We start from the raw sequence: 27,466 nt of genomic DNA, 5'->3' as shown, positions 1-27,466 counted from the left end.
GTAGAGTATCTCCTTTGCAGGCAAAAGGTTGCAGGCTCAGTCCCCAGCACCTCCAATAACAGGTGGGACAGGCACCTGCCTGAAACCCTGGAGAGCTGCTGACAGTCAGTGTCCAGTATATGGAGCTAGAAAGACCAATGGGTCTGACTGATGCTGAACAGGCAGCTTTCTATGTTCCTATTTTAAAGAAACAGCTCTTTGTTCAGGACTCTGAGGATGAGAATCTTGCTTTATAAAAATTATATTTAGGGGAAGGGCCATAGCTGAGTGGTAGTTTGGATGCAGAAATTCCCAATTCTCACAATCTCCAGGTGGGGCTGGAAGATATCCCCTACCCAAAATCCCTCCGCAAGTAATCAGTTCAGATCTCTGGGTGAGGAGGAAGTAGGAAGGGGGGGAGCAGGACCTCAGTTACCTATGCATTTTTATTTATTTTTATTGATTGGGGGGGTCAGCTGCCCCCCCCTTGACTATGCCCATGGGAAGAAGGGCAGAATTGCAGTCATCCAGCCCCCCACTGGAGTGTGTGTTGTTCGGAAGGGGCCTGTTGCTCCTGTACAATGCCGACCCCTAAACGTAGTGCCCTTGAAGTACTGATCTTCCAAACAAATGAAAGAAAATGCAGCCTGCAGTCCTTACTGAGTGAAAACTCAACCTTAGGCACCTGTCTGACATTTAACATCAACAAGCAGGCAGCCTAGACGATAAAGAGATGCATGAGTGTATTTATGGTCGCATTAAATCATCCTATCACATTTGCCTGGTAGGGCTGGACTTTGGTACTATGGTCCCCTGAGCTAGGCCACTGTGCTGGGCTTTGGGAAGGAGGTGCGAACCCTCCCATCCCATTCCCAAAGCTGGGGAAGAGCTAACTAGGCTTTGGGAAGGAGGTGAGTGGTTCTTGGGCGCACTCTCCACTCAGTGCCCAGTGTGGGGGAACCGGTGGAGCTGCCCTAAAACAGCTTCTGTACCAGGGAGGAAGTCCATTTGCACTCAATGGAGAAGACCCATGGAGTGTAAAGGGACTTCCTCCCAGTTAAATGTGTCTAGGGTGACTGTATGAGGGTGCTGAGGAAACAGGCCTGTTCCTGGGGCTGCACTGATGCTTCTACCCTTAAAAAATAATCTCTTAAGGAACGTTTCCCCAAAATCAACCCCAGTCTTGCTCTTACAAGCTCTTCTGCTTCAACTTTCTTCAAGGATCATCACCGGAATCTGAAGGCAGAATCAATACATTATTGGGCCACATCCACACCATACACTTAAAGTGCTATGGTACCACTTGAAACAGTCATGGCTTCCTGCCAAGAATTCTGTGAAGTTTGTAGTTTGTTGAGGGTGCTCAGAGATGTCAGGAGACATCCCATTACCCTCCCAGAGCTACAATTCTCAGAGTGGTTTAACAGTCAATATCTCTTCACAGGAACTCTGGGAATTGTAGCTGTGGGAAGGGAACAAACCAGAGCTCCCAAATTCTTTGAGGGAACTTAATGACTATAGTGGTATAGAAGCCAGTGTGCTTTTAGTAACAGACTGAGAAGAAAAAACATCTGAAACTCATCAAGCCGCTGACTCCTGTGCATAACATGTAATATTATCTGTCCTCCTACAGAGGTGATATTCTGCATTTTGAAAGGAGGCTGGCCTTGGTGGACAATATTGTTTCCGGAACGATATGCAAAGCAGCACCCATATATGCTGTGTATAACAATTCACTTTTAAAAGCACTGGTTCTCTCTCTCCCTCCCCCCACCCCCGTTTTCTTTTCCTTGCACTGATCTCCAACCTTGTAAAGGACTTTATTAGAAAGAATGCTTATCTCCTCTCTGATCAGCCTATCACTGTTTTTGATTGAGACTGCTGGCTGGTGTTCTGCAAGAGCTGGATTAAACATCCGGTTCTAATATAAGAAGAGTAAAGTTTTAAGCTTGTTCCTGGTAATCATAGAAGGCTTCGGTGATTACCGTGAAGGGACCCTGCACTTCTGAATCTGCCATTGTACTGCTGGAGAGACACACAGAGAGAGACCTTGTCAAGCAACAGTTCCTATGATTCTCTCTCTCTCTCTCTCTCTCTCTCTCTCTCTCTCTCTCTCTCTCTGTGTGTGTGTGTGTGTGTGTGTGTTTTAAATGCATGGTGTATGGTAGCCTTAGTGATTACAAATGTAATCTGAATGAGCCACAAGTTTAACAGTGCAGCCCCACTGAGTTTAATGCAAGTTATTTTCAGGCTGTGTTGACTGGTGCCCATTGGGACTGGTAGGGCAGAAGGCAGGGAGCTAAACAGAGGGTGGCACCATAGCTGCTGACAGGCGGAGCCAGGTACGTTTTATCCCCATGCTCTTCCCTGCAGAGTTAAAGGCAACACTGAGACTAAGGAGGGCGAGTAAAGCTGGCAGCTTGGGCCATCTCCTGGACTGGTTGTAAGTAGGAAGGCATGAAGGGGGGAAGTGGCTGAGGGCAGATTGAAGTCAGTGAGACTGCGCCATATTTGCACTAATGGACCAGTCTCCATTGCTCCTGGGTAAGTGTGTACAAGATTGCAGCCTAAATTCATGGACCTTTAAAGCCCTTTGTGGCTTAGGGCCCTCGTATTTACGGGCCCGCTTCTCCTGGTATGCCCTGCAGAGGACCTTAAGGTCCATGAATAACCATAGTTTAGAGGTCTCGGGCCCTAAGGAAGTTAGACTATCCTCCACCAGGGCCAGGGCCTTCTCAGTGATGGCTCCGACCTGGTGGAATGCTCTGTCCCATGAGACTAGGGCCCTTCAGGATTTAACCTGTCGGGCCTGTAAGACAGAGCTATTCCACCTGGCCTTTAATTTGAACTCAGCCTGATCTTTTATTTCCCTTCTCTTCCCTCTCCCTCCCCTTTTATGAGGATTACCCGCTCTGAGACCCCACAGCTAATTCTCCCCTGGCCTCCTCGCTGGCCCAAGTAGGACTAATTCAGCCAGCTAGCCCTGGTGACTATCCAATGCTTATTATATGGATTTCCCCCAAAGTGATTTCTGAACTTTGAATTTTATTGTTATTCATGTTTTTATACTGTATTTTATGCTGCTTTTACAATTAAGTGTTTTAAATTTGTTGTTAGCCGCCCTGAGCCCAGTTTTTGAACCGGGAAGGGTGGGGTATAAATAAAAATTTATTATTATTATTATTATTATTATTATTATTATTATTATTATTAATCTTATATCAACCACAGAGTCACTCACTCATAGAAAGTCATAGAATCGTAAGAGTTGGAAGGGACCATGGGGGTCACTTACTTCAACTCCCTGCAATGCAGGAATCTTTTCCTCCAACATGGGGCTCAAACCCACGATTCTGAAACTCTGAAGTTAAGAATCTCATGCTCAACTGAGCCATGGGCCTGGTCTGTAATTGGTAGTCAACTGGTAGGTGTCCCACACAAGGAGGGAAGTGTCGTTACTCAGTGGTAGAGCATTTGCCTTGCATGCAGGAAGTCCCAAGTTAAATTCCTACCCATGTATTACTGGGAAAAATTCCCCACCTGAAACCCTGGAGAGCCGCTGCCAATCAGAGTAGACAATACTGAGCTAGGTAGATCAATAGTCTACCTAGCTGTCATCATGACAGCTTCCTAAGTAGACCCTGGACCTAAGCCGGTTCATTCCATGGTATCACTCACCATTTTTATTTTATGTAGAGAAAATGATTGGCAGGAATACACCTGAAGGAGGACAGAGCTCCTATAATGATGATAATAATTATGTAATTGGCAGTGTGAGTCATACTTTCCCTTTGATTTCCATGGGTCTGCACTGTATATGATTTATTTGTACTGTATGTTAACATAATCTTATCCAAATAATGATTTATTTGTACTGTATCAACATAATCATATCCAGATGTTAGTCACACTTAAGCCCATCTATTTTTTACTTCCTCTGTACATGACTTATTTGGAAATCACTTTTAAAATCATTATTATAATAAACACGTATCTTGCTTTCTCTTTATAGCTACAAACAATTGATGAAACCAAATCAGAATACAACATCATATAAACAAAAAAGATCATGGGAAATAGTAGCAAGGAGAGGAAACATAAGCAGAATAGTTGCCTGGAATATGAGGTGCGGAACCATTCGCCGTTTGTGGATGAGGGAACTTTACAGATAGGGTTTATCACCTCTCAGTTCTACAGAAACTAGAGAATCTGCCCTGGCCAGAATTCTCTTTTCTATGAGAGTGTTAAAATGATGGAGCTTTAAGAGATGGGTAGAGCATTGCTATACTCTCATTACGTTGGGGAGGCAAATGTGTTGCTGCTATGTGTGTGGGATGTTTGCTGTATCCCTTAGACCTGAGAACCAAATACGGCCCTCCATACCTCTTTGTCTGGCCCTCAGGAAATTTCCCCAGACTTACTTACTTTCTTTCTTTCTTTCTTTCTTTCTTTCTTTCTTTCTTACATTTCTATCCCACCTTACTCCCAAATTGGGATTCAAGGTGGATCACAGCATTTAAAAACTTCAAATATAAAATATAGAGTCATAAAAACAGACTAGTTAAAAATAATACCTGAAATACATCAGAACACATTTGGAACCAGTTACTAAAATCCTGCTTGTCTGGACCACAGCCCAGTCAGTGATCAGTGTCGCCTGCTCCTTAAGTTTCCAAAGGTCTGTCTGGACAGGAAGGCTTTAGCCTACCTGTGGAAGGATAACAAAGACGAAGCCGGTCTAACATTCCCTCCAACATTCCTCAGGTGAAAATAGGGACATTTTTAGCTAACCCTCCTCAAACCCCCATTCCACACCCCCCCAGCATGTCCTATCAGAAGAAGAAGACCACCACTTCACCAACGGCACACAGCACACACGCCTTCCACCGTCCTGAGAAAAAACCTTAATCCCAATTTTATTTTATATTTTGGTAGATTTACAAAAAGAAATACACACAATAATAAAAAAAAATGTAGAAAAGGGCGAGATTATCACCCCTCTTTTATTGTCCATTCTGGGTCGCCCAACCACTGCCACAGTGTCCTTTATCTTGCCAGATCAAGAGGAGCAGGTGACAGCAAAGGTTGCAAGGTTTTTAGCTGGGGCAATCAAAATAAGATCCACTATTTCACTATTTAATTCAAAACCCTAAAATGTATTTTATATAATCAACTTTTTATTTCTATTTTTTGTATATCGTATTGTTGTTTTATTGCTATGGCCATTGGCTGACGCAAATAAAGATTCATTCATTCAGGACGAGATTAGGCACGGATGCACAAAACATTTGTGCAATTTATAGTTGTAAAACTACAACTAATCCAGAATGCGGCAGCTAGACTGGTGACTGGGAGCGGCCTCTGAGACCATATAGCACCGGTCCTGAAAGACCTGCACTGGCTCCCAGTACATTTCTGAGCACAATTCAAAGTGTCGATTTTCACCTTGAAAGCCCTAAACGGCTTTGGCCCAGTATACCTGAAGGAGCGTTTCCACCCCCATCGTTCTGCCTGGACACTGAAGTCCATCTCTGAGGGCCTTCTGGCGGTTCCCTCACTGCAAGAAGTGAGGTTACAGGGAACCAGGCAGAGGGCCTTCTCGATGGTGGCACCCGCCCTGTAGAATGCCCTCCCTTCAAATGTCAAGGAAATAAACAACAATCTGACTTTTAGAAGACATCTGAAGGCGGCCTGTTTTGGGAAGTTTTTAATGTTTGAAGTTTTATTCTGTTTTTAATGTTCTGATGAAAGCCGCCCAGAGTGGCTGGGGAAACACAGCCAGATGGGCACGATAGAAATAATAAAGTAGTAGTAGTAGTAGTTAAATAAACAAAACTGTCATTGGTGGCTGTGGCACTCAGTTTAAGAATTGGTGCCTGAGTTTGCTTTTCTCCTCTAGAGAAGGCTGCAAATGCTCTAAATAAATGCTTTGCCTGGGGACACATGGCAGGTGTACCATCATTTTGACAAGGAAAGTTGCCGTTATCTCAGCCTACAGTGGAGCCAAGACACAAGTCATTCTCTGCAAATCAGAGCAGGAAGAAAAGTACAGTGATTGCCATTTTGCTACCATACCAGGTTCAAGGTACAGTGGTACCTCAGGTTAAGAACTTAATTCGTTCTGGAGGTCTGTTCTTAACCTGAAACTGTTCTTAACCTGAGGTACCACTTTAGCTAATGGGGCCTCCCGCTGCTGACGTGTGCCGCCACACGATTTCTGTTCTCATCCTGAAGCAAAGTTCTTAATAGACATCTTCTGAAAACTATACCACTTAGACAGGCGTCTGCAGGTTGAAATTTTCTTTTAACCTACTGGTATTTACTGTTGTTTTACTGGGTTTTTTATTATGTTTTATTTTGCTTTTTACTGATTATGATTTTGTTGACTTGATACACTTTTATGAAAAGTTCAGATTACGTATAAACATTTAATTAATAAAACAAATTAAATAAATCAATAAAATAAAATAAACAAACAAACAGAGCACCACTTTGTATGAATGAAAATAAAAGAGCCATGCTGGGTCAGACCCAGATCCCATGAAATATCTGCTTCCCATTTCCCATAACGACCTGCAAGGACCCTACAGGCAGGGCATGAAAGCAACTGCCTGCTCCCACCATTGCTTCCCATCTAATTGGCATTTGAAGATAGACTGCTCCTGAACCTAGATGCTCTATAACTGTCATGGCTAGAAGCCATGTTGATATTATGAGGGAACCGACAGGCAGCATGCTTGGCCAATAGTCAATCCTCCATTAATGCGCGCACGCGCACACACACACACACGCACACACACACACATTCATATAAAAAGAGCTCCCCAACACAGCAGCCAACCAATTGCTGGCTGCTGAGGCCAATAATCAGGACATGGAAGCAACAGCCACATCTTAATATTGCTGCCCAGCAACTGGCACCCTTGAATGCACAGAGATACATTGCCCCTGAACGTGGAAGTTCCATTTCCCCATCATGACTACTAGTCATGGACAGAACTCTGATCCTAACCCAAACTTCTTTTCAGATCACTAAAACCTAGGGGCTACCATCGCCACAGCCCACACCTTAGAGGTCTTCCAATAACATCCAACATGTGTACAATCTGTACGCAAACAGCTGAGCTGTACAAATCAAGGGGGCACACACTGTTGCACACAAACACTTGCAAGTTTGTAGCTGAGCTCAGTATGATGTGTGAACAAGCCTCTTGTGGCAGCATGTTCCGCAAGATAATTGGGAGCGGCAGTCCTTTCCTACAGCTGTTCTGTACCTCCTGGATGGGGCTCCTGATTTCAGTAATGATTAAGAGAGAGAAAGAGAAAACTTATTTTGCTACTCAATTTCTCTATACCTGCCTTTGGTGCATGCGTGGTAAGAAGGGGCCCCTCTCCACTTACCTCCAGGGGGCAGAAGAGGCAAGCTGGATGACCCCAAGCAGGAATGCAGCTAGCGAACCGTCTGATCCTGTCGCCACCAAACAAAGCTTACTCAGGTGGATGTGCCACTGTACAAAGGTTGCCTTCTTGTAGATATTGATGCAGCCAATCATGCCCTCCTCCGCCTCCGCCTCCCTCCCTCCCTGTCATTGGAACTGGGACTCTGCTTTGCCTGCCCATTTCTGTGTCGTGGACGCCCAGTTGAGCAACACCTCTTTGGCACATCCTGCCCACAGGTTTTGTTTACAAGCCGGGGCCTTGGCAAGGCGATTTCCCTAGTGGAGCATGTCAAGCAAGAATTTCCTTGATGCATGCACAATTGAGGGTCAAGGAGATGGTGTTTTCTTTTCCTGTTTCTAAGTATGGCAGGTGAGCAGTCACCTGTGCCAAACCGGGAGGGAGGGAGGGAAGAGAGGGAGGGAGGGCTCCAGTGACAGACAAAGTCAGCCTTTTTCCCTAGGTAAGGAGGCCCATAGCTAAGCTGACATGCCTTATCGTGCCAGAAGATTTGGATTCAAATACCAGGCATCATCAGGTAGGGTGGGAAGGAGCCCTGTCTGTAATAATAATTATAATAATAATTAGAATAATAATAATTCCACCAGTGGCAGGAAACTCATTTTGAATTGGACTGGACACGGGTTAGAGCTCAACGTCGAGCCTACCAAGTGGCGATAGCGACAGCGAAAAGGACTTTCTTCACTGCCTCTATTGCATCTGCAGAAAACAGCATCAGGAGACTCTTTCAGGTGGTTTGCAATTTAATGGAACCACCTTTGGCATTCTGGCCTGGTAAAGACCCCAAGATCTCTTGCAACGATTTGGCAAAGTTTTTTGCAAATAAAGTCGCTCAGATTTGGAAAGAGGTAGACTCTGCCGTGGGAGCAGGGCCGGGGCAGGAGAGTTGAGTTGCATGGAATCAATTCCAATCTGTTGCCTCCGAGGATGTGGACAGGCTGCTTGGACGAGTGAAACCAACCACCTGTCTCCTTGATCCTTGCCCATCCTGGCTAATAAAAGCGAGCTGGGAAGGGCTGGGCGATGGACTCTGCAGGGTTCTGGGGGCAATGGGCTCTGTGAGGGAGCCTTCCCAGACCCGCTGAAAAAGGCGGTCATTAAACCGCTTCTTAAAAAAACCCCATGTTTAGACCCAGCCAATATGGCCAACTATCGCCCAGTCTCAAATCTTCCATTCTTGGGCAAGGTGATTGAGCAGGTGGTTGCTGAACAACTCCAAGCACATCTGGAGGATGCGGACCATTTGGATCCCTTCCAGTTGGGATTCATACCTCATCATGGGACCGAAAGTGCCTTGGTCGCGCTGGGCAATGATCTCTGGTGGGCTAGGGACAAAGGTGAGAGCTGTTTCCTAGTTCTGTTGGATCTCTCAGCAGCCTTTGATACCATCGACCATAACATCCTTCTGGACCATCTAGAGGAGCTGGGGGCACTGTTATACTGTGGTTCCGTTTCTTCATCCTGGGCCGTGTCCAGAAAGTGGGGGGGGGGATGAGTGTTCAGACCCCTGGGCTCTCACTTGTGGGGTGCCTCAGGGTTCCGTCCTCTTCCCCATGCTTTTTAACATCTACATGAAGCCGCTGGGAGAGATCATCAGAGGAGTTGGACTGGGTGTTCACTAATATGCGGATGATGCCCAGCTCTACCTCTCTTTTAAATTGGAACCAGTGAGGGCAGAGAAGGTCCTGTGTGAGTGTCTGGAGGCGGTTGGAGGATGGATGGTGGCTAACAGATTGAGGTTGAATCCTGACAAGACAGAAGTACTGTTTGGGTGCACAGAGGGCAGCCGGGTGTGGGGGACTCCCTGGTCCTGAATGGGGCAACTGTGCCCCTGAAGGAGCAGGTGCACAGTCTGGGAGTCATTTTGGACTCACAGTTGTCCATGGAGGCACAGGTCAATTCTGTGTCCAGGGCAGCTACCAGCTCCATTTGGTGTGCAGGCTGAGACCCTCCCTGCCCGTGGACTGTCTCGCCAGAGTGGTGCATGCTCTGGTTATCTCCCGCTTGGACCACTGCAATGCACTTTATGTAGGGATACCTTTGAAGGTGACCCGGAAACTACAACTAATCCAGAATGCGGTAGCTAGACTGGTGACGGGGAGTGGCTGCCAAGACCTGAAAGACCTACATTTGCTCCTAGTACGTTTCCGAGCACAATTCAAAGTGTTGGTGGTCACCTCGAAAGCCCTAAACAGCCTCGGCCCAGTATACCTGAAGAAGCGTCCCCACCCCCATCGTTCAGCCTGAACACTGGGCTTTCTGGCAGTTCCCTCACTGCGAGAAACGAAGTTACAGGGAACCAGGCAGAGGGTCTTCTTGGTAATGGTGCCCGCCCTGTGGAACGCCCTCCCATCAGATGTCAAAGAAATTAACAAGTATCTGACGTTTAGAAGACATCTGAAGGCAGCCCTGTCTAGGGAACTTTTTAATGACTGATGTTTTAATGTATTTTTAATCTTTTGTTGGAATCCGCCCAGTGTGGCTGGGGAAACCCAGCCAGATGGGCGCAGTATTAATAATGTATAATTATAATTATAATTATTATAATTACAATCATAATTATAACCATATTCATAATAATTTAACCCAGAGGAACTGCTGCCAGTCAGTGTCAGGAAGACAGACTTACAGTTGAATCTTAGGCTGCACTCACACGGCAGTTTATTGCATTTCCCCAGTGTTTCTGTAACTCTTAATTTCCATTTTGAATGAATGAATGAATGAATGAAACTTTATTTGCGTCAGCCATCAGCCATAGCAACAAAAGAACATTGCAATATACACAGAACAAAATAAAAAGTCGATTATATAAAACATAGTTTAGAGTCCTGAATCAGCAGTCAAATAGTGGACCTTATTCTGATTGCCCCACCTTGCGACCTTTGCAGTGATCTGTTCCTCTTGATCTGCCAGGAGTAAAGACACTGTGGCAGTGGTTGGGCAACCCGGGATGGACAGTAAAAGAGGGGCGATAATCTCGTTCCTCAAGTCTTTGTAAAGAGTGCAAGCTAGGAGGGCATGCGCCACTGATTCGGTGCTGCCATCTCCACAGGGACATAAGCATTTTCCATATGGAATCTGTTGGAATCATCCCTCAAGCACAGCCAAGGGCAGTACATTCAGTCTTGTGAGGGTAAAGGCACGTCTGTATTTTTAAAATTGCTAGATAGGGAGCCAGAGAATCAAAGTGGGAGAATGGAAAATGGTCATACCATGGGCAAAATTTCCTTATTGTGGCCAAGTTGTTCTGACGCTCGATATCATTTAGGCTGTGGGGATAAACCACAAGAGAGAAGTTTTTGATTGACAGTTTTAGACCAGGCACTCTTGTGACATTCTTGTTGCACTAGGGGTATTAGACCAGAGAGATTTGAGTTTAGGCCAGTTGAGTGCCAGTCCAAATCTGAGCCCCATATAATAGCTGTGCTAGGGGTTTAGTTTGGAACACTTCCAGAACTGAGTTTATATGTTTGCAACCTTTTGTGTGGAAAAAGCGTGTCAGAATTGTGGTGCTTTGGGGTGCTTTTTCTTTTGCACATTTCTGGTGTGCTCCCCATGACCCTGTGGACTGGAAAATAAGGCCAAGATATTTGAAAACTTTGACCTGTTTGATTGGCTGGTTGTCCATATGCCATCTATGGGCTCTAAAGTTTCTTGAGAAGACCATGACTTTGGTTTTCTTGTAATTCACAGTCAGCTGTTCTCTCTGGCAATACCCTGAAAATGCTCTGATCAGTCTTTTTAGGCCTACTTTTGTATGAGATAGGAGAATCGCTTCATCTGCATATAGTAGAATTGAGATGGGTTTTCTGGCCAGTGGGGCATGATACCCTGGAGATGTTAGGCACTGGACAATGTCATTTATATATAAGTTGAACAGTGCTAGGATACACCCTTGCTTAACTCCCTTTGTAGCTGGTACATCCTGTAAGTTGACCATTTGTGGAGCGGCGTACTTTCAGCACAGTATCTTTGTATAAGCATTTAATCAGGTACAGTAATCCTTTGCCTATGGTTGAGTTCAGCTTCACCCATAGTCTTACTTGCGAGATTGAGTCAAATGCAGTTTTCAAGTCAATGAAAGCTGCGTAGATCACATCATGTGGTTTCTTAGCATACTTATCTAAGAAATGTGCTTGTTGTTGTTGTTGTTGTTTAGTCATTTAGTCGTGTCCGACTCTTCGTGACCCCATGGACCAGAGCACGCCAGGCACTCCTGTCTTCCACTGCCTCCCGCAGTTTGGTCAAACTCATGTTGGTAACTTGAAGAACACTGTCCAACCATCTCGTCCTCTGTCGTCCCCTTCTCCTTGTGCCCTCCATCTTTCAGGGTCTTTTCCAAGGAGTCCTCTCTTCTCATGAGGTGGCCAAAGTATTGGAGCCTCAGCTTCAGGATCTGTCCTTCCAGTGAGCACTCAGGGCTGATTTCCATAAGAATGGATAGGTTTGATCTTCTTGCAGTCCATGGGACTCCCAAGAGTCTCCTCCAGCACCATAATTCAAAAGCATCATTTCTTCGGCGATCAGCCTTCCTTATGGTCCAGCTCTCACTTCCATACATCACTACTGGGAAAAGCATGGCTTTAACTATACCGACCTTTGTTGGCAAGGTGATGTCTCTGCTTTTTAAGACGCTGTCTAGGTTTGCCATTGCTTTTCTCCCAAGAAGCAGGCATCTTTTAATTTCGTGACTGCTGTCATCATCTGCATTGATCATGGAGCCCAAGAAAGTAAAATCTCTCACTGCCTCCATTTCTTCCCCTTCTATTTGCCAGGAAGTAATGGGACCAGTGGTCATGATCTTTGTTTTTTTGATGTTGAGCTTCAGACCATATTTTGTGCTCTCCTCTTTCACCCTCATTCAGAGGAAAATTGGGAAAGGAGTAAGACAAGGCTGTATATTGTCTCCCTGCTTATTATACACAGAATTCATCATGCAAAAGGCTGGAATGGATGAATCCCAAGCCAGAATTAAGTTTGCCGTAAGAATATCAACAACCTCAGATATGCAGATGACACAACTTTGATGGCAGAAAGTGAGGAGGAATTAAAGAACCCCTTAATGAGATGAGCTAGGACAAAGCAATGATCTAGAGTAGATCTGCCTTGCCTAAATCCTTCTTGCTCTTCAGCGAGAATAGCCTCAGCATCTATCTAGTAGGATTGATTGTATATGAGCTTTCCCATGCTGTAAAAATCACTTCTGGAAACATTATTCTTCAACCAGGCCTTTGGCTGACTATCATTGTGTGACCTTTTAAATGGTTTTTTGTGTGTGGGGGGGGGGTATTGTTTTGTTTTCGCTCTTGTTTTTATGATGTATTCTGTGTTTTTATTTTTTATTTTTGTGCTGGGAATCACCCTGAGATCTTTATACAAATTTAATAAATAAATAATAAGATAAATAACATGTTAACAGAATACAGTACATGCTTAACACTCCTTTCTGTGCCATTTGATTCCTGGGGGGGTGGGGTGTGTGTTCCAGTTGCAGTTGCCTCAACCCAGAAAATTGCCGGAATAAAATAACGAAGATTCGGGTGGCATGCCAGCATGTAATGTAATTCTTTTCTCCCACTTCAGTGGGAACATCCTGGGGGAATGGAAGCACCTCTGTGCAGAAAATGTGTGGGGAGTTGCAGCATTCTCCAGTGATGCTCATTGATGTGTCACAAAGGTGTGGATTAAATTTAGCTTAAAATGCCAGCATATCAGTCGAAAAGCCATGGTTCTGTAAGACAAAATGTGCTACAGCGTGAAAGGAATGCTAGAAAATAGGACAGAAGCACCAGCATTATATTCAGGGAAACTAGCCCAATATTCCCCAGATCTGAATGTATCCTCACCACACTTGAAATCAGCAGGTGAAGTCAGAGGGCTCAGGGGGCATTTGGAGGAGGGGCTGCCACTCCCATCATATACCACTCAATCACCACCAGGCTGCTTGAGCCAACTCATCCCTCTATGGCCACTTCTGTATCAGACATTTAAAGCACTCTTACTCTGCTTTCACAGTCATGGCTAGGCATGGATGAGAAATTTGATCCAGTGCTCACTTAAAGCCAAATTATCACATTCATACTTTCTGAAACACAGCTATCCTTCAAACCTCATAGTTACCTGAGCTTTGCAGTGGAATTCTCCAACCAATGTTCACAGAAATGCATACATTAGTGGTAAGTGTGCATAAAAATGAAGGTGTTAGAGAAATAACATTTATTATTATTATTATTATTATTATTATTATTATTATTATTATTATTTATACCCCACTAATCTGGCTGGGCCCCTAGCCACTCTGGGCAGCTCTCAACAGAATATTAAAAACACAATAGAACCTCAAACATTAAAAACTTTCCTAAACCAGTGCTACTCAAGGATACGCAGTACTGGCACCTCTTTTTGTTGTTGTTGTTAAAAGTGTGTCACTTACTGTAACAACATGGTGTTGGTTTAGTGATATTTTACTAGAAAAAAAGCACAGAAAATAACATACAAAAATGTACTGTTAGTGAACGTTGTGTTGCAAATAATGTGTATATTCATCAAATCTGCATATAAAAATGTGTTTATTGTGAGAAAATCACATTAAAATGTTGTTGAATCAAGAGAACTGAAGAATGGAAAAACGAAAAACAGAGAATTGAAATTGGCAGATATTTCCATGCCAAGTTATGATTTCTTCCAAAGAATTCTGGGAGCTGTAATTTGTGATGTGAGCTGAGAGTTGTTAAGAGATATCTTCTATTCCCCTCCCATAGCTACAATTCTCAGAGTTCCCTAATAAAAGGGATTGCTTACTAAGCCACTACAGACTCTCCTTGTTCATTGAGTGGATTCTTTGTTTTGTGTTTGTGTTTAGAACTTGTTTAGGTATACTCTGGTTCTTGTTGATTGGATCCTCCTGGCCAAGTTGAGCATCCAAGCCCCAGATGCATGACTTCGTTACTTCTGTTCCAATCTTCTTGGCATTACGTACACAGAATGAAAAGGAGCATCCCAGGGTTGCTTAGGCAACATGCTGACTTGCGTTGCGCCTTCACTACAATTCCCAAACAAGTGTGTGAAAATGTGCCTGCACAAAAATAGAGAGATGGATGAGGGGGAGAAGGTTTGTGGGTGTTGTGAAGGTATAGACCATTTTCTGTTAGGTTTTTGTTTGTAAAATGTGGCTTATAAAATGGTTCCTTTTTGCTTAAAATATTCTCGGGCATATGACGGTCAAAAATTCACAGGAAGGTTAAGTTTAAGAGGATACCTTGCTCAGGAAGTTTTACACAGGAGGGTCAAAAGTCCATCTTAGCAACCTGACAATCAAGGAGAAACAGAAATTTAACCAGAAGTCTACGTTTGTCCTGTTTGGCTAAAAGGTTAGAGGGGATGAAAATATTTTATATGTGAAGATAAAAGATAGAATACAGGGTAGTTAGTATGGGGAAACCCAGCCGGATGGGTGAGGTATAAAGAATAAATTATTATTATGCAAGTCATAAAGTCAGAGAGATGAAAACTTGCATAGCTGGAACTGAAGAAGTGCAATAAATAAAAAATAGTTCAAACTGTATGAGAGCTGGAACACTGAAAATAGTATAGAACTGATGTAACTGGATGAATTTATCTCTGTTGGGTTTTTTAAAAAATATTTGCTGTTCTGGGTAAAATTATATTATTTCTAATATACATTTCTCAAAAATTGCTAAACATTGCCTTATTAGATTATTAAGAAAAGCACAACTTGTTTTAGAGAAATTTTATCTGTGGGCTTTGTTATTCACCCCATACCTAAGTGCCATCTCACTCTACCCAGTATTGGAAGTAAGTTGGGTCAGTTAAGGTCCAGAAACCAGCATGCTATCACCGCTGTATACAAAGATTGTATAATGCAAGCGATTATAGAATTGCCCATCTGTTATATTGACCAACGCAGTAGAAAAAGCCAGCCCCCACAAAGAATGTTTTCTTAAATAGGGAAATCTAGTGCCCATTCATCCATGCCAGCATGTATTTTATGGCCCCGATCTGTCCTTTGGAACAACCTAGTTCTATTGAGGGTTCAAGCCTTTACACTACAGGAATCAGATGAAAGGGAAAATGTGAGCAGTTAGCACAGGTAAAACAACATGTACCCAATATCTGATGGAGGAAAAGGCTCACACTTTGGAGAACTTCAAGACTGTGTTTTAAATAGGTGAGTTACTAGCAGGAGTGCCCATTCTTGGTCAGACTTGGAGGGGAACTACCAAGGACACCAGGGGTTCTGTTACTCCTGTTCAGACTTAAAGTGCAAAGTAGCATCCTTGAGAAGGCACGCTCCACAGAGCTTCAATAATATGATGGTCTCATGGGAAGGACATCTCATAGGTAATTAAGGTCCAGACTAGTTCAAGGTGTCCTCATTTATCACTCGTTAGCTCATGGAGGCAGAGTTCCTGCCTTTACAGTCACTGAGGCAACATTAATTAACCCCTTAATTAACCATAACACACAGGGGTGTGAGCAAACTATTGCTTGGCACATTTCCTTTTTAGTCAGGGACTGTAGCAACCCTTCTTAGTCTGGCGGATGAAGAAAATAAAATAGTTTAAAAATATATTTTGTCTTAAAACAGAAAAGGTGCTTGGTGTTTGTTTTTTTTGTTTTTTTAGCAAAAGGCACCCATGTTCTTCAAGGATATATCAGCAAGCTGGTTTTATTATCCACCAGCCCCAAGTATGTACTTTCATGTCAATTCAACTGATGTCCTGCAAGCTTTGATGTTTTCCACTGTCAAGTGCTACCATGTGTTATATAACAACAACAACAATTATGTAGTTAACAACATTTTTTTGCTATTTGATTGTGACAAAAACTCTAAGAAGTTTACACAAAATATTTAAATTATATTATTATTTTTATTATTATTACTATGACTACATCTATTAAATTCAATAAGATCAATTCTAAGTACAATTTAGCTGGAGACAACCCTAATAATTGTAATAATAGGACTAGGTCCATTAAATTAAACAAGTCTGTGGTTCACTCTGAGTAGAATTTAGCTGGAGGCAACTTGGAGGGCTGTATCCAGTGTTAGTCCTACTTAGAGTAAACCCACTGGAATTGATGTGACTAACTTGGATGCAGAGCTTTTTTGTGACACTACTCACTGCCACCTCTTTCTATGCAGCCCATGGCAGCCATTTTGTGCTGGCACCCACAGCACTTTTATCAGTAGATGAGTACCAGCGCTTCATTTTGTTTTTACTAAAAGAACAAAAACTGCTGCAATGGGTCAAATTTCAATGGGTCTGCTTTCAGCAAAAATTAGTTTCTGTGTGTGTTGTAACCTGATAAAATATGGCAGCTCTCAGAAGACTCATCCCATGGCCTAGGTCCAAGACTCATCATCTGAGCCACAAGACAACCCTTTTCAAAAGACCAAGATTTGTAGGTACAGTGAGGTGGCATGATAATAAATTCTTAGTTGGGAGTGTCTGGAGTGTGGCCGGACAACAATGCCTCTAAGCAGGCACAAAAGCCTTTTCTGTAAGGCGAGCTTAGCTTGAGACGGTAGCAATGACACGTAGGCCCAGCCAACAGCATTCTGGGATGCCTCTTTTTCAACTTGGCCACCTGGCAATTCAAATCGCTCCACTGGATTTACATAAAGACGCTGAAAGATGTATGATAAGAGGGTAGGGAGCAGAAACCAATGCACTCCCCCTCCCTGATACTTCCTATTCATTCTGTGCATTTTTTTTACCAGTTTCCTCTTCCTGCTTTTGCCTTCAAAAGGTGTCTGTGTTACGCATTTGTTTTTAAGAGTGCATGTAACACTGGCTTGTGGAGGGTGATTAACACATGTCCTGCGATTATGAACTGACAATTTAAGAACGGCTTTATTCTGAATAAGACCATCTAGCACAGTGTTGTCTTCACTGACCGGCAGCAGCTCTCCAGAGTGTCAGGCAGGGAGTCTCTCCCGCCCCTACCAGGAGATGCTGGGGATTCAACCCAGGACCTTATGCAGGCAAGGTGCATATCCTCCACCGCTGGGCTACGACCCTTCCACATTTCACCTGTGCTTGCTAACAATGTAAGAGGAGCCAGTGGCCCATCTGGTCCAGCATCTTGTTCTTACTGTGGCTAACCAGATGGCCCATGGGGAAGCACCATTATCCCCTCATGGAGCACCCTCAGAATACAGGTGAATGAATATGTCTTGTTTGCCACAATTCTGCATCACACACACTGCCATTTTCAAATCCTCATGAAAATTCATCGGCATCTTAATGACCCTATCTCCTAATATATATGCATTTTTCCAAGTGACTTTTCCTGGTGTAACACATTTTTGTATGTGATTCTCACCCACCTGTGCATTCATATGCCCTACTGCCCCTAATGTGTGTTACTGTGCACATTTTTGGGCTGGATAGCCACATTGTAGAATCTGGCAAAGTGAGAAATTTCAAGGATAGCTGCCTTTCCAGTCAGCATTTAGTTTCAGGAAGTGCAAATTAGGTCAGTTTGAATTTAACAGAAACCAATTTGTCCTTCCATCCCTAACTCAGAGTATCCTTTCATTTTCCCCCCACTGTGTATTTTTTATTTTTATTTATGCATTTTTGGTTTTTACAAAACAAATTCCTTCCAGTAGTACCTTAAAGACCAACTAAGTCAGTTCTTGGTATGAGCTTTCGTGTGCATGCACACTTCTTCAGATACACTGAAACAGAAGTTTCCAGACCCTTCTATATAGTGAGAAGGTGGGGAGGGGTATTACTCAGATATAGAAGGGTCACTATATAGAAGGGTCTGGAAACTTCTGTTTCAGTGTATCTGAAGAAGTGTGCATGCACACGAAAGCTCATACCAAGAACTGACTTAGTTGGTCTTTAAGGTGCTACTGGAAGGAATTTGTTTTGTTTTGACTATGGCAGACCAACACGGCTACCTATCTGTAATTGGTTTTTACAGTGGGCCTTACTCATTTTATCTTACACTATTTTTTTCAGACTTCGCAACCTAACCTTCAGTGGCATTCTAATAAAGTCTTGGTTTGTTGCATTTCCATTATTTTCTTCACCTTATTTTAATTCTACCAATTCCTCAGTTTTATCTTACTGTTGTTCAAAAGGTTACTCCTACTTGCAGATCAGTTGTAATATCATTTCTTTTTAAATATTCCCACTCAGCCCTTGTCCTCCCTTCATCACACTCCCTTATTTTAGCGGTCATGTTCACTAATTCTGCGAACTCTGGTCAGTTTATCTAACCATCGCTCTTTTGTTGGTGTCAGGTACCACTTATACACCATCTTTAATATATTCTCCTTCATCTGGTAGCAAGCCAAAAAAATTATCGTTCTGTTTCATAGCTTCTGCAAGGCTGAGATTTTGATATTGTGTCCAATATCTACTGCCCATTGAATCCTCTATCAACTCCACCCCCCAAATAAGACAATTTCACATCATCTACCTCCTGTGGGACTGCACCCTGAGCAGTATTTATGGTGGCGGGGCGGGGAGCACTTCTGTTTTAATTCACAGTATCTGGTGTGGCCACCAACTCTCTACCACTGCATAAACTTGGAGTCTTTATGCTGTAATGCCTCGCTGAAGCAGCTGATGTGTTGAGGCAGACAATGTGGTTATCCACATCCATTATGTAGCTATTGGCAAAAATATTAATCCTCACATATGTACATTAAAAATTATATCCCAGTACTATAGGGATTAAATGGCAGGACAAAACAAGAGGACTTTGTTAGCCCTTATGGTTGCTAAGAAACTCATACACACTTGTGAGCCTGGAAAAATAAATAACCAGCATCTGCTACAGAATTGTCAGAATTGTCACAGCCCTGGCCACATTTGAACTTATCTCTTATCAACTTGAGTTTCATGTGGACACCTATTTGGACATCTGGGCCATATTTACACTGCTCATACTGAGCACTGTGATACCACTTTAAGCATTCATGGCTTCCCACAAGGCATCCTGGGAGCTGTATTTTGTTAAGGGTGATGAGAGTTGTGAGAAGACTCCAGTTTCCCTTCCAGAGCTACAATTCTCAGAGTGGTTTAACAATCAATCCCTCCTCACAGGGAATTCTGGGAATTTGCAGCTCTGTGAGGTGAATAGTGTGTGTGTGTGTGTGTGTGTGTGTGTGTGTCCTAATAACTCTCAGCACACCTAGCAAGCTGCAGCTCCCTGAATTTGTTGGGACTATTTAAAGCGGCATCACGGTATAATTGTGGTATGAATGTGGGCTTATATAAACGTGTTTGTTTCTCTTAAACTGAATGTACTAATGGTTACTGCATCCATAGTGTGAATTGATGGTGTGTGTTTTGATACTACAGTATTAGTATTATTCACTTTTTTTATTTCTCTATTTTATAATGTTCAATTTTATTTCTTTAATAACCCCCGCTTTCACTTTCTTTGATAAATCTGCAAATTAAAATTGTGTTGTTGTGTTCCAATGGTTCTTTATGCTTCGTCCAGAGACACCACTGAAAGACAACATCTGGCAGCTAAGCCTACTGTAGGGTGAAGAGCAGGAGGTCCACTTCAACTCGAAGCCACTTAACATTCCAGATTCAGGTCAGCAAAAGGGATTCCCTTCATCCTCTTCTGCTTGGCCCTCTGAAACCTAGCTCACAGATGGAAGCCACCCACTGGGTCAGTGAAGCCACACCTTTGCTAAGGTCAACCCAGTTTCAGTAAGCCACATGTAAGCTTTTCTGCATTGTCAACAGGCTGGAATCTAGTCTGTATCTAGATCACTAAGGCAAAGCCAACTTTGAATTCTATTTTAGGCACCAAGTATAACAATAAATGAAGTATCAGATTAAGGCATGTTGGCTTAAAGACATGTAAATGTGTCACTTTACAGGAAACGAGAAGTTCTGCCAATTTACAGTCCCTTCCTGATAAGAGAAGCTTGATAAAATAAAGGGGGTGGGGTGGAAGTAAACACAAGCGGTCATGTTTGGAGCCTTGCTAGTTCTAGGGCTCCAGGGTCACTGACTTGAACATTGGAATACAATGGAATATCCGCTAACATTGCGGCTGCACCTGTGTTGCTGTTTTTAGAGATACTCTACAAGTCCTAAGGCAGTGGGGTCTTCCTAGGGTGAGGAGAGAGAAAGCCACAGAAAAAAGGTGCACGTGAATGGTGTGTTTAAGACTGATATATAAATGGCTGCCATGTGAATGGGTGCATGTCTACAAGGGCTAAGCTGTAGGCAACTGAGGGATGCTAGAAGGCAGGAACAATGAAGTCAGAAGCAAACAAATACACTAGAGAAGGGGTCGCTAATATGATGGCCTCCTGCTGTTGCTGGATGACTCATCATTCCTCACCATTGGTCAGCTGGGACTGATGGCAGCTGGAGTCCACCAATTTTGGAGGGACCATGTTGGTTACCCTTGCCAGGAAGACTATTGCTGTGCGTGCAAAGTCCCAGGCCAAACAGGAAGCCCTCCTGTCTAGAAACACCCAATAGCATGCTCAGGTAGGCGGAACCAGTTTGGATCCTGGAAACACATAATGCCCAGAAAGATGCTTCAACGTGGATTTGAAGATGCTTTGCTCTCAACAAAACCAAAACATAGGTCCGCACTTGCAAAGTATATCATCATACTATCCTCCTGTGAGTTGCTTTAACAGATTGAAAAGTTGACCAACAGCTTTTTCATTAAAATCTTATTATGCTTATAGCCCACTTTTTCTTCAAAGGGCTCAAGGTGTTACCCAGGGTTCTCCTCCTTCCCATGTTATCCTCACAACAACCCAGTGGGGAATCTGAACCCTGGTCTTCCAGGTCCCAGTCTAACATTCTTACCACTACACTGACTCTGTATGTTCCAAATAAGTAAATTGTGTTCCGTATAATGAAAATACGAGTCTCCTAAATTCCTGTATAATGGGAACAATGCAGAGGGTGGCTGATAAACAAGGCGCATAGCAAACAAGGTATGTGTCGTGAAAAGAACAAAGGACACCAAATGTCAGTCATCTCCAAGGGTTCTTTTTATTAAATCACATCTGAAAACCTAGAAACTTTCATTTATTTCGGAAATGATAATTGAATACAGGTGAGTGAGACAGGAGATGAGAAGCCCAGCTTGAAGAGGCGGGAGGCGAAAGACCACCTGCACGGTGATGAACCAACAAGGCCAGCCTTAAAACTACTTAAGGACAATGAAGGAGGTTTAGGAACTAAGAACCGTGTTGCTGGGTCACACCAAGGTCCCAGCCTCTTCTTCCCAACAGTGGTAAATCAGATGGAGCCATGGACTGAAAGCAAAGCTCCAGTTGTATCCAACATTCGCTGCCTGCTAGTGTCAAGGCTGTAGTGGAGAGGTGAACAACCTACTTATGCCTCTTGCACAACTATGTTACACTGGTGCAAAACATTTCAGTAGCAGAGACAAGTATACTGCTAAGTGATTTTAATTGAGCGCTACATTGGATACAACCCATTGGCCTTGGTGGGAACCAACAAGATAATTCTTATGCTCACATACCTCACCCTATACTCCTGAGGTCGGTGGCTGCTACAGAGAGAACTGCACATAATACTATGGGAGGCAGCTCTCACCATCCTGACCACAGGCCATGATGGGAGGGACTGATGGGTGTTGTGGTGAAACAATAAAAGGAGGGCACCCTGTTGTCTACCCTTGTACTTCTGTTTTAGCATCTCCCACTGCAGAGGAGGCAAGTTTCTTCTGCAATGGAAGCAGCTGTGTTGAAAATAGCAATTCCTAAATGCAGAGTTCGTTCTCTGTCCTTTAAATGTATCACAGCCTGTGTCTTTTACCAAAAGCATAACAGAAAACTAAAAAGCAGCCCAGTTCCAACACTCAAAAGCTTTCCAGTTTCAGGAGCTTCATCTGTGATGTTCCAAATATCTCTCTCACTGGGGGAATTAGACACAAGAAGCTAGAGCTTGCTTTCCTCTTCTGTATTTATGTTACATTTTTATATGGCCCTTTCTAAAAACAAAACTCAGAGCAGCACCCAAGGTTCTTCTGCCCTTAAACACACAATTTAATCCTCACAACAACCCTGTGAGGTAGGTTAGGCTGAGATATAGTGACTGGCCCAAGGTCATTCAATAAGTTTCATAGCCAAGTGAGAATTTGAATGAGGGACTCCCTGGTCATTACCTGAAGTGTTGAGCACTACACCACACTGAATGTCTTCTGTATGCCTCCCCCAGTCAACAAATATCTCCTTCAGATTATGCAGGACAGGTAATACTATCCACTTGTTTGTGAAAAACAAAAACAAAAACGGAATCTATTCACCAACACAGTGTCCTTCGTGATAAGACCATGTCTATCAGTGCCACTAGTTTGCATCACTCCAACTTTCTAGTTACCCTCCAAATTGGGACATTGTGAAGACATTTAGCTAACTGTCATATTGGTGAAATGCCCTTGACATATAGCATCTTTTTTCTATCCCAGGCCTCAGTGTCACTCTACAGCCCACTGTGGAGAGCACTATAGATGCTCAGACCAACCCAATCATCCCTTTTTGCACCAAAAAAATGGCAAGGCTGCAAAACAAGCTAACAGTAACCACAGAATTTGGCACAAGCCCATCCAAGAGTCTAGGAATCTGGCCAAATATAATATTTCCCCTGTCCAAAGCTTGAGGCTCATAGCTACATCAGAGCCAGGATGCTATTTATGCTCAACAGAGAGAATGATCCTGGAGATCAAGATGGTAAGACATGGCATGGGCCTCACAAAATGGGCTTCCTTGGAGAAGACCAAGGGCCAGAAAGAATGGGGTTATTGTCACAGGAGACCCACCTGATGTGTTATTGCTGTATACTGGAATAGGTAAGTTCTAATGCAACCCCAGTACAGTCCTGGTCTTCAGTGAACAGTACAAATTGCCAATTGTAATGAGTAATGAAGTGAGGATAAAATGCCACCTTGTCAGCTAATCAGTTATTTCATTTGATTTTTTTTTTAAAGGGTTAGGTTTGGGACAAAATTCAGAGGTTCATGGCTTTAGAATGCAGTGCACTCCTTGCCGTACACGATTTTCCCATGCCAGAAGCTCAAAAACTGAGGTACATGGTGTCCAAACAGAATTGTGTCCACATTGAGGCCACCTTCTGCTTGGGGACTTCCAGAACTGAAGCGCAGAAACATAATGTGGCATTGGGAAGAATGCAGTTGACTGTATTGAATGGTAATTTGTTATAGCTCAGTGAGGAAAACATCTTCCCATGCCGAAGATCCCAAATTCAGTTTCTGGCATTTTCAGAAGTAGAACTAGGAAAGACTTCTCTGCTTGAGAAACTTGGGAAACTGAGGGCATTCAGAATTAGGCAGACCAGTGGTCTGACTTAAGCTGGGGTGTTACTTATGTCACAAAGGCATGTATATATTTTGCAGGAGCAAAGAAGTGGGAAGCAATGGTTGGACACCAATCTCTTTCCCAGAACATTCTGATTTTGCTTGGTTTGCATTAAGAGGCAGTTGTGCAAGATAATTTTTTGTTCTGCCTTGCTAAGAGGGAATTTCAGAGAAAGCCCAGGAGCACTGCAGTGAATGGGGCTACTGTAGATTTACCAAAGTCCTCCCAGAAGATGACAGGAGGTATCCCCATCAGCCCTATGTCCACATGGTGCTCCAAACTGACCACTGCTGGTACTAAAAACCCACAAGAATTATGGTGGTTGTACCAGATTCATGTCATGCGGGGTGGTGGTGCTGAAACTGCATCACAAGAGAAAGCATGACTTTTAAAATAGGAAAGTACCCTACCTAGTAACAGCGTCTCCCTATATGAGCTCCCATATTTCCTTAGCATTCCCTGCACAAGGAAGTCCACCAATGCCATTTTATTGTGCAGAGTGGAAGGAGGCAGATAAAAACCTGACTTCTCAGAGACCTTCTGATTTGCCTTGCTTCTCTTCTCGCTAAAGGGAATGTCTTTCATGAAATATTCAAATGCATAGTGTGGGGCTCTAAGTATTTATTCTGAAGCAAAACGAATTAGTTCTTTGCATTAATGATTGAAGATTTGCAGGCATTTTACGTTCTGTAAAGATTATATTTAAATGAGTAACAAGTACTGAAAGGGATCATAGATCAGGCAGTGGTGCATCTGAAAAAGATGCATGGGCAGGACTATGCTTTTGGGAAAGGGTGGTAGCTCAGTCCTAGAACATCTGCCTTGCATGCAAAAGGTTCCAAATTCAATCCCCAGCATCTCCAAGACAGGGCTGAGAAAGACTCTGTCTGAAACCCTAGAGAGCCACTGCCAGTCAGTATAGCTTTTCTCAACCTGAGGTCCCCAGAAGTTGTTGGACTAAAACTCCCATTATCCCTAGTTAACAGGGCCAGTGATGATGGAAGTTGTAGTCCAACAGCCTCTGGGGACCCAAGGTTGAGAAAGACTGGCATAGACAATACTGAGCTGGATGGATCTATGGTCTGGCACAGCATAAGGCCGCTTGCTATTTTCAATTCAGGGTTCAAGGCAAATAGTCCTGTAAACATGGGAGTGTTTAAATGGTGCTGTTGTGGCTTCTCACACCATCAATCAATAGACTTGTTTTCGAACTTTACATTCATTAAATAAAAATCAGTCCTGCAAAGAGGTGACATTGTATTCTGCTCAAGGAAAGCTGAATTTTGTAAACCACGTGGATGATGTACTGTTTCTCAGTGTTTGTATTTTACAGCATCCTGTTTTCACTGCACACAAAGGGGAACAAAAGCTATTCAATGAGGCCACACGGCCTGAAAAACCACCTCTACCTCCAGTTCTAGTTATCACTGAGCACTGCCTGTGAAGTTGCAGCATCATCATCCCATTCTCGAGGGCTAGAACCCTGCTCCCATCCTATTTAACAAAACGTTTCCAGTGTGCAGTGGCCAAAAGGAGGGCTAAAAAAAGAGTGCCAGTGGGAGGAATTTTTGGGGTGAGGAATACTGAATTTGACCCCAAATTCATAGACTTCAGGAAGGATATGCTGACCGATAGATTGCAAAGGGATTTTTTGTAGAAGGCAAACTGGATCAAGGAAAGCTTGGGTGAGTAAATTTGAAATGACAAAGTGTTAAAAGTAGGGCTATGTAAGAGACTGGCAGAAATGAGAACAAGTGTCTGTTCACCACATCCTCCAAGAAAATGACGAGCCAATGGCTTTGAACTACAGGGAGGTAGATCTGGTTACAACATAAGGAAACACTTTCTTACCGCAAATAAGAGTAGAGGTTCATGGATAGAACAAGGTACTCAGGGAGGGATATCAATGTATCCCTCTCCTGGGTGGTTCTCAAAGAAAAGCATTGGCTCTGACGAGACCCTTCCAATGGCATAACTCTACAACACACACACACACACACACACAGAGAGAGAGAGAGAGAGAGAGAGAGAGAGCAGACATCTCTAAGGACTGTTACATGCTCACAACTCTCCCCTACATTAAGATCTGGGAAATCAGAACATACAACTGTCACATGAAGCTGGAAACAGCTAGAAGGCAGGGCTTAATTTTATTTTTTTTAAGGAACTAGACCAGGGCAGGGGCAGAGGAACGGGGCTGCAGTGGGGGCAGGTTGCCCCAGGTGTCACCAAAGGAGGGTGACAAAATGCTGGGCAGCACTCACCGTGGGGCCTGCAGCGCACCTGAGCCATGCATCTCTCCTGGGAGTGACGCAGTGGCTTGGGCACCCGCAGGCTCCACTCTGCCCCAAACGGTCCGCCTGCTGCCTCCCCCCCCCCCAGCTGTAGGGCGGCTGAGTGGGAGGAAGCAGGCAGATTCCTCTGAGGCCCTGTGGAGCATCCTGCCCTGGCTCGCCCGCCCCTGGGGCACTGCCCCAGGCACCAGATTGGCTTGCTTCGCTGCTGGACCAGGATGGTCCAATGTGCAGTCTGCCTTTCTGGGTGGCCCATGGCAACATTCAATGCCCCCCTCGCCAGTCCTCTGCTGCCTTCCCAAAGCCCACCTGGCTTTGGGTAGGAAGTATGACTACTCTGACAGGGTACTAGAGTTCTCCCGCCTCCTTCCCAAAGCCTAGTAAGTGCTTCCCCAGCTCTAGGACCCCCAGTTAGCCATCTTTGGGAAGGCAGTGCAAATGCTAAGGGTGTGTGTGTCAAATTTTGGCCTCCTCACCGCTCTGTATGACAAGGGCAGTGTGTGTGGCCTGTGAGTTCTGTGTCAAAGTGCCCTTGCAGCCCACGTGGACCACCCTGACCTAGACAGATTTATGGAGGCCAAGTCTACCAGTGGTTATCAGCCACGAGGACTAAAAACAGAGCCTCCATGTTTGCAAGCAGTCTACCATAGATATTTGGATACTAGAGGTGAAGTTGCAGTGGCTGCCACCTCCACTGTACACCCTGCTTACGAGCTTCTCTGCAGGGTCATTGCTGGGAGATTGACTGCTGGATCTGACAGACTTTTATTCTGTTCCCCTGTGATGCAGTTCTTTAAGTGTGATTTCCTTGTGCCAAAAAAAGTTTATGGACCAGGCAGATGCCGTGCTGGCTGCCTGATCTGCGACATACAGCACAACGCAGGTTCTGCACTCAGCTTTATCTCACGCTGAGATTTTCCTGTGTGTGAAAAGCATCATGTATGAAGCGGTCCCCATCCCACCAAACTGCTGCCACTACCCTCACCTCTACGCAGAGGCTTTGTGCTAGGGAAGAGTGTTTGGTTGCCCCCTAGTGGCACAGCTAAGATGGTAAAACTTTCCCACTCCCCACCCCCTCACCCCTTTTAAAGAAAAAATAGTCCTTTGCTTAATTAAATATTTGCTCGACAGTGTCTGTGAAAAGCAAAAAATAGAATCAAAGCCTTGTCCCCTGCTTTGCATAACAAACAGCAATGAGCCAACTGTGTGGGTTAAACAGTCTTGAGTTAATGTTTTTCCTAAACTGTCTAACTTTTGTTCTTGAAATAGTTCTTTCCAACTACTTTTCCGCTTTAGCTTCAGATCTTTTGATGATTAGGTTTTTTGGGGGGGCGCACACGCACGCACGCGCGCGCGCACA

General features: G+C 43.9%; 1 protein-coding gene and 2 long non-coding RNA genes across 3 annotated transcripts in view; all 3 read right to left on the bottom strand.

The window, feature by feature from the left end:
* The window catches only part of ENTPD8 (ectonucleoside triphosphate diphosphohydrolase 8), a 36,400-nt gene extending 28,894 nt beyond the window's left edge, over positions 1-7,506 (bottom strand). Inside the window, exon 1 of the mRNA XM_081847670.1 lies at positions 7,381-7,506. The gene's annotated coding sequence lies outside the window, so the exon portion shown is untranslated. The remainder of the gene's footprint in view (positions 1-7,380) is intronic.
* Positions 7,507-12,717: 5,211 nt separating this feature from the next.
* LOC309333891 lies at positions 12,718-14,747 on the bottom strand. Its single transcript, XR_014152761.1, has 2 exons — positions 14,696-14,747; positions 12,718-13,168 (listed from the first exon to the last, which is right to left on the bottom strand). It is a non-coding gene; the product is annotated as an uncharacterized lncRNA (long non-coding RNA).
* Positions 14,748-21,436: 6,689 nt separating this feature from the next.
* Positions 21,437-27,447, bottom strand: LOC309334164. Its single transcript, XR_014152927.1, has 2 exons — positions 26,295-27,447; positions 21,437-26,194 (listed from the first exon to the last, which is right to left on the bottom strand). It is a non-coding gene; the product is annotated as an uncharacterized lncRNA (long non-coding RNA).
* Between the last annotated feature and the right edge of the window lie 19 nt (positions 27,448-27,466).

This window comes from Podarcis erhardii, assembly GCF_964252035.2.
Source record: "Podarcis erhardii genome assembly, chromosome: Z".
Lineage (NCBI taxonomy): Eukaryota > Metazoa > Chordata > Lepidosauria > Squamata > Lacertidae > Podarcis > Podarcis erhardii.
The sequence above is the reverse complement of the archived record's forward strand: the minus strand, read 5'-3'. Positions and strand labels throughout refer to the sequence as shown.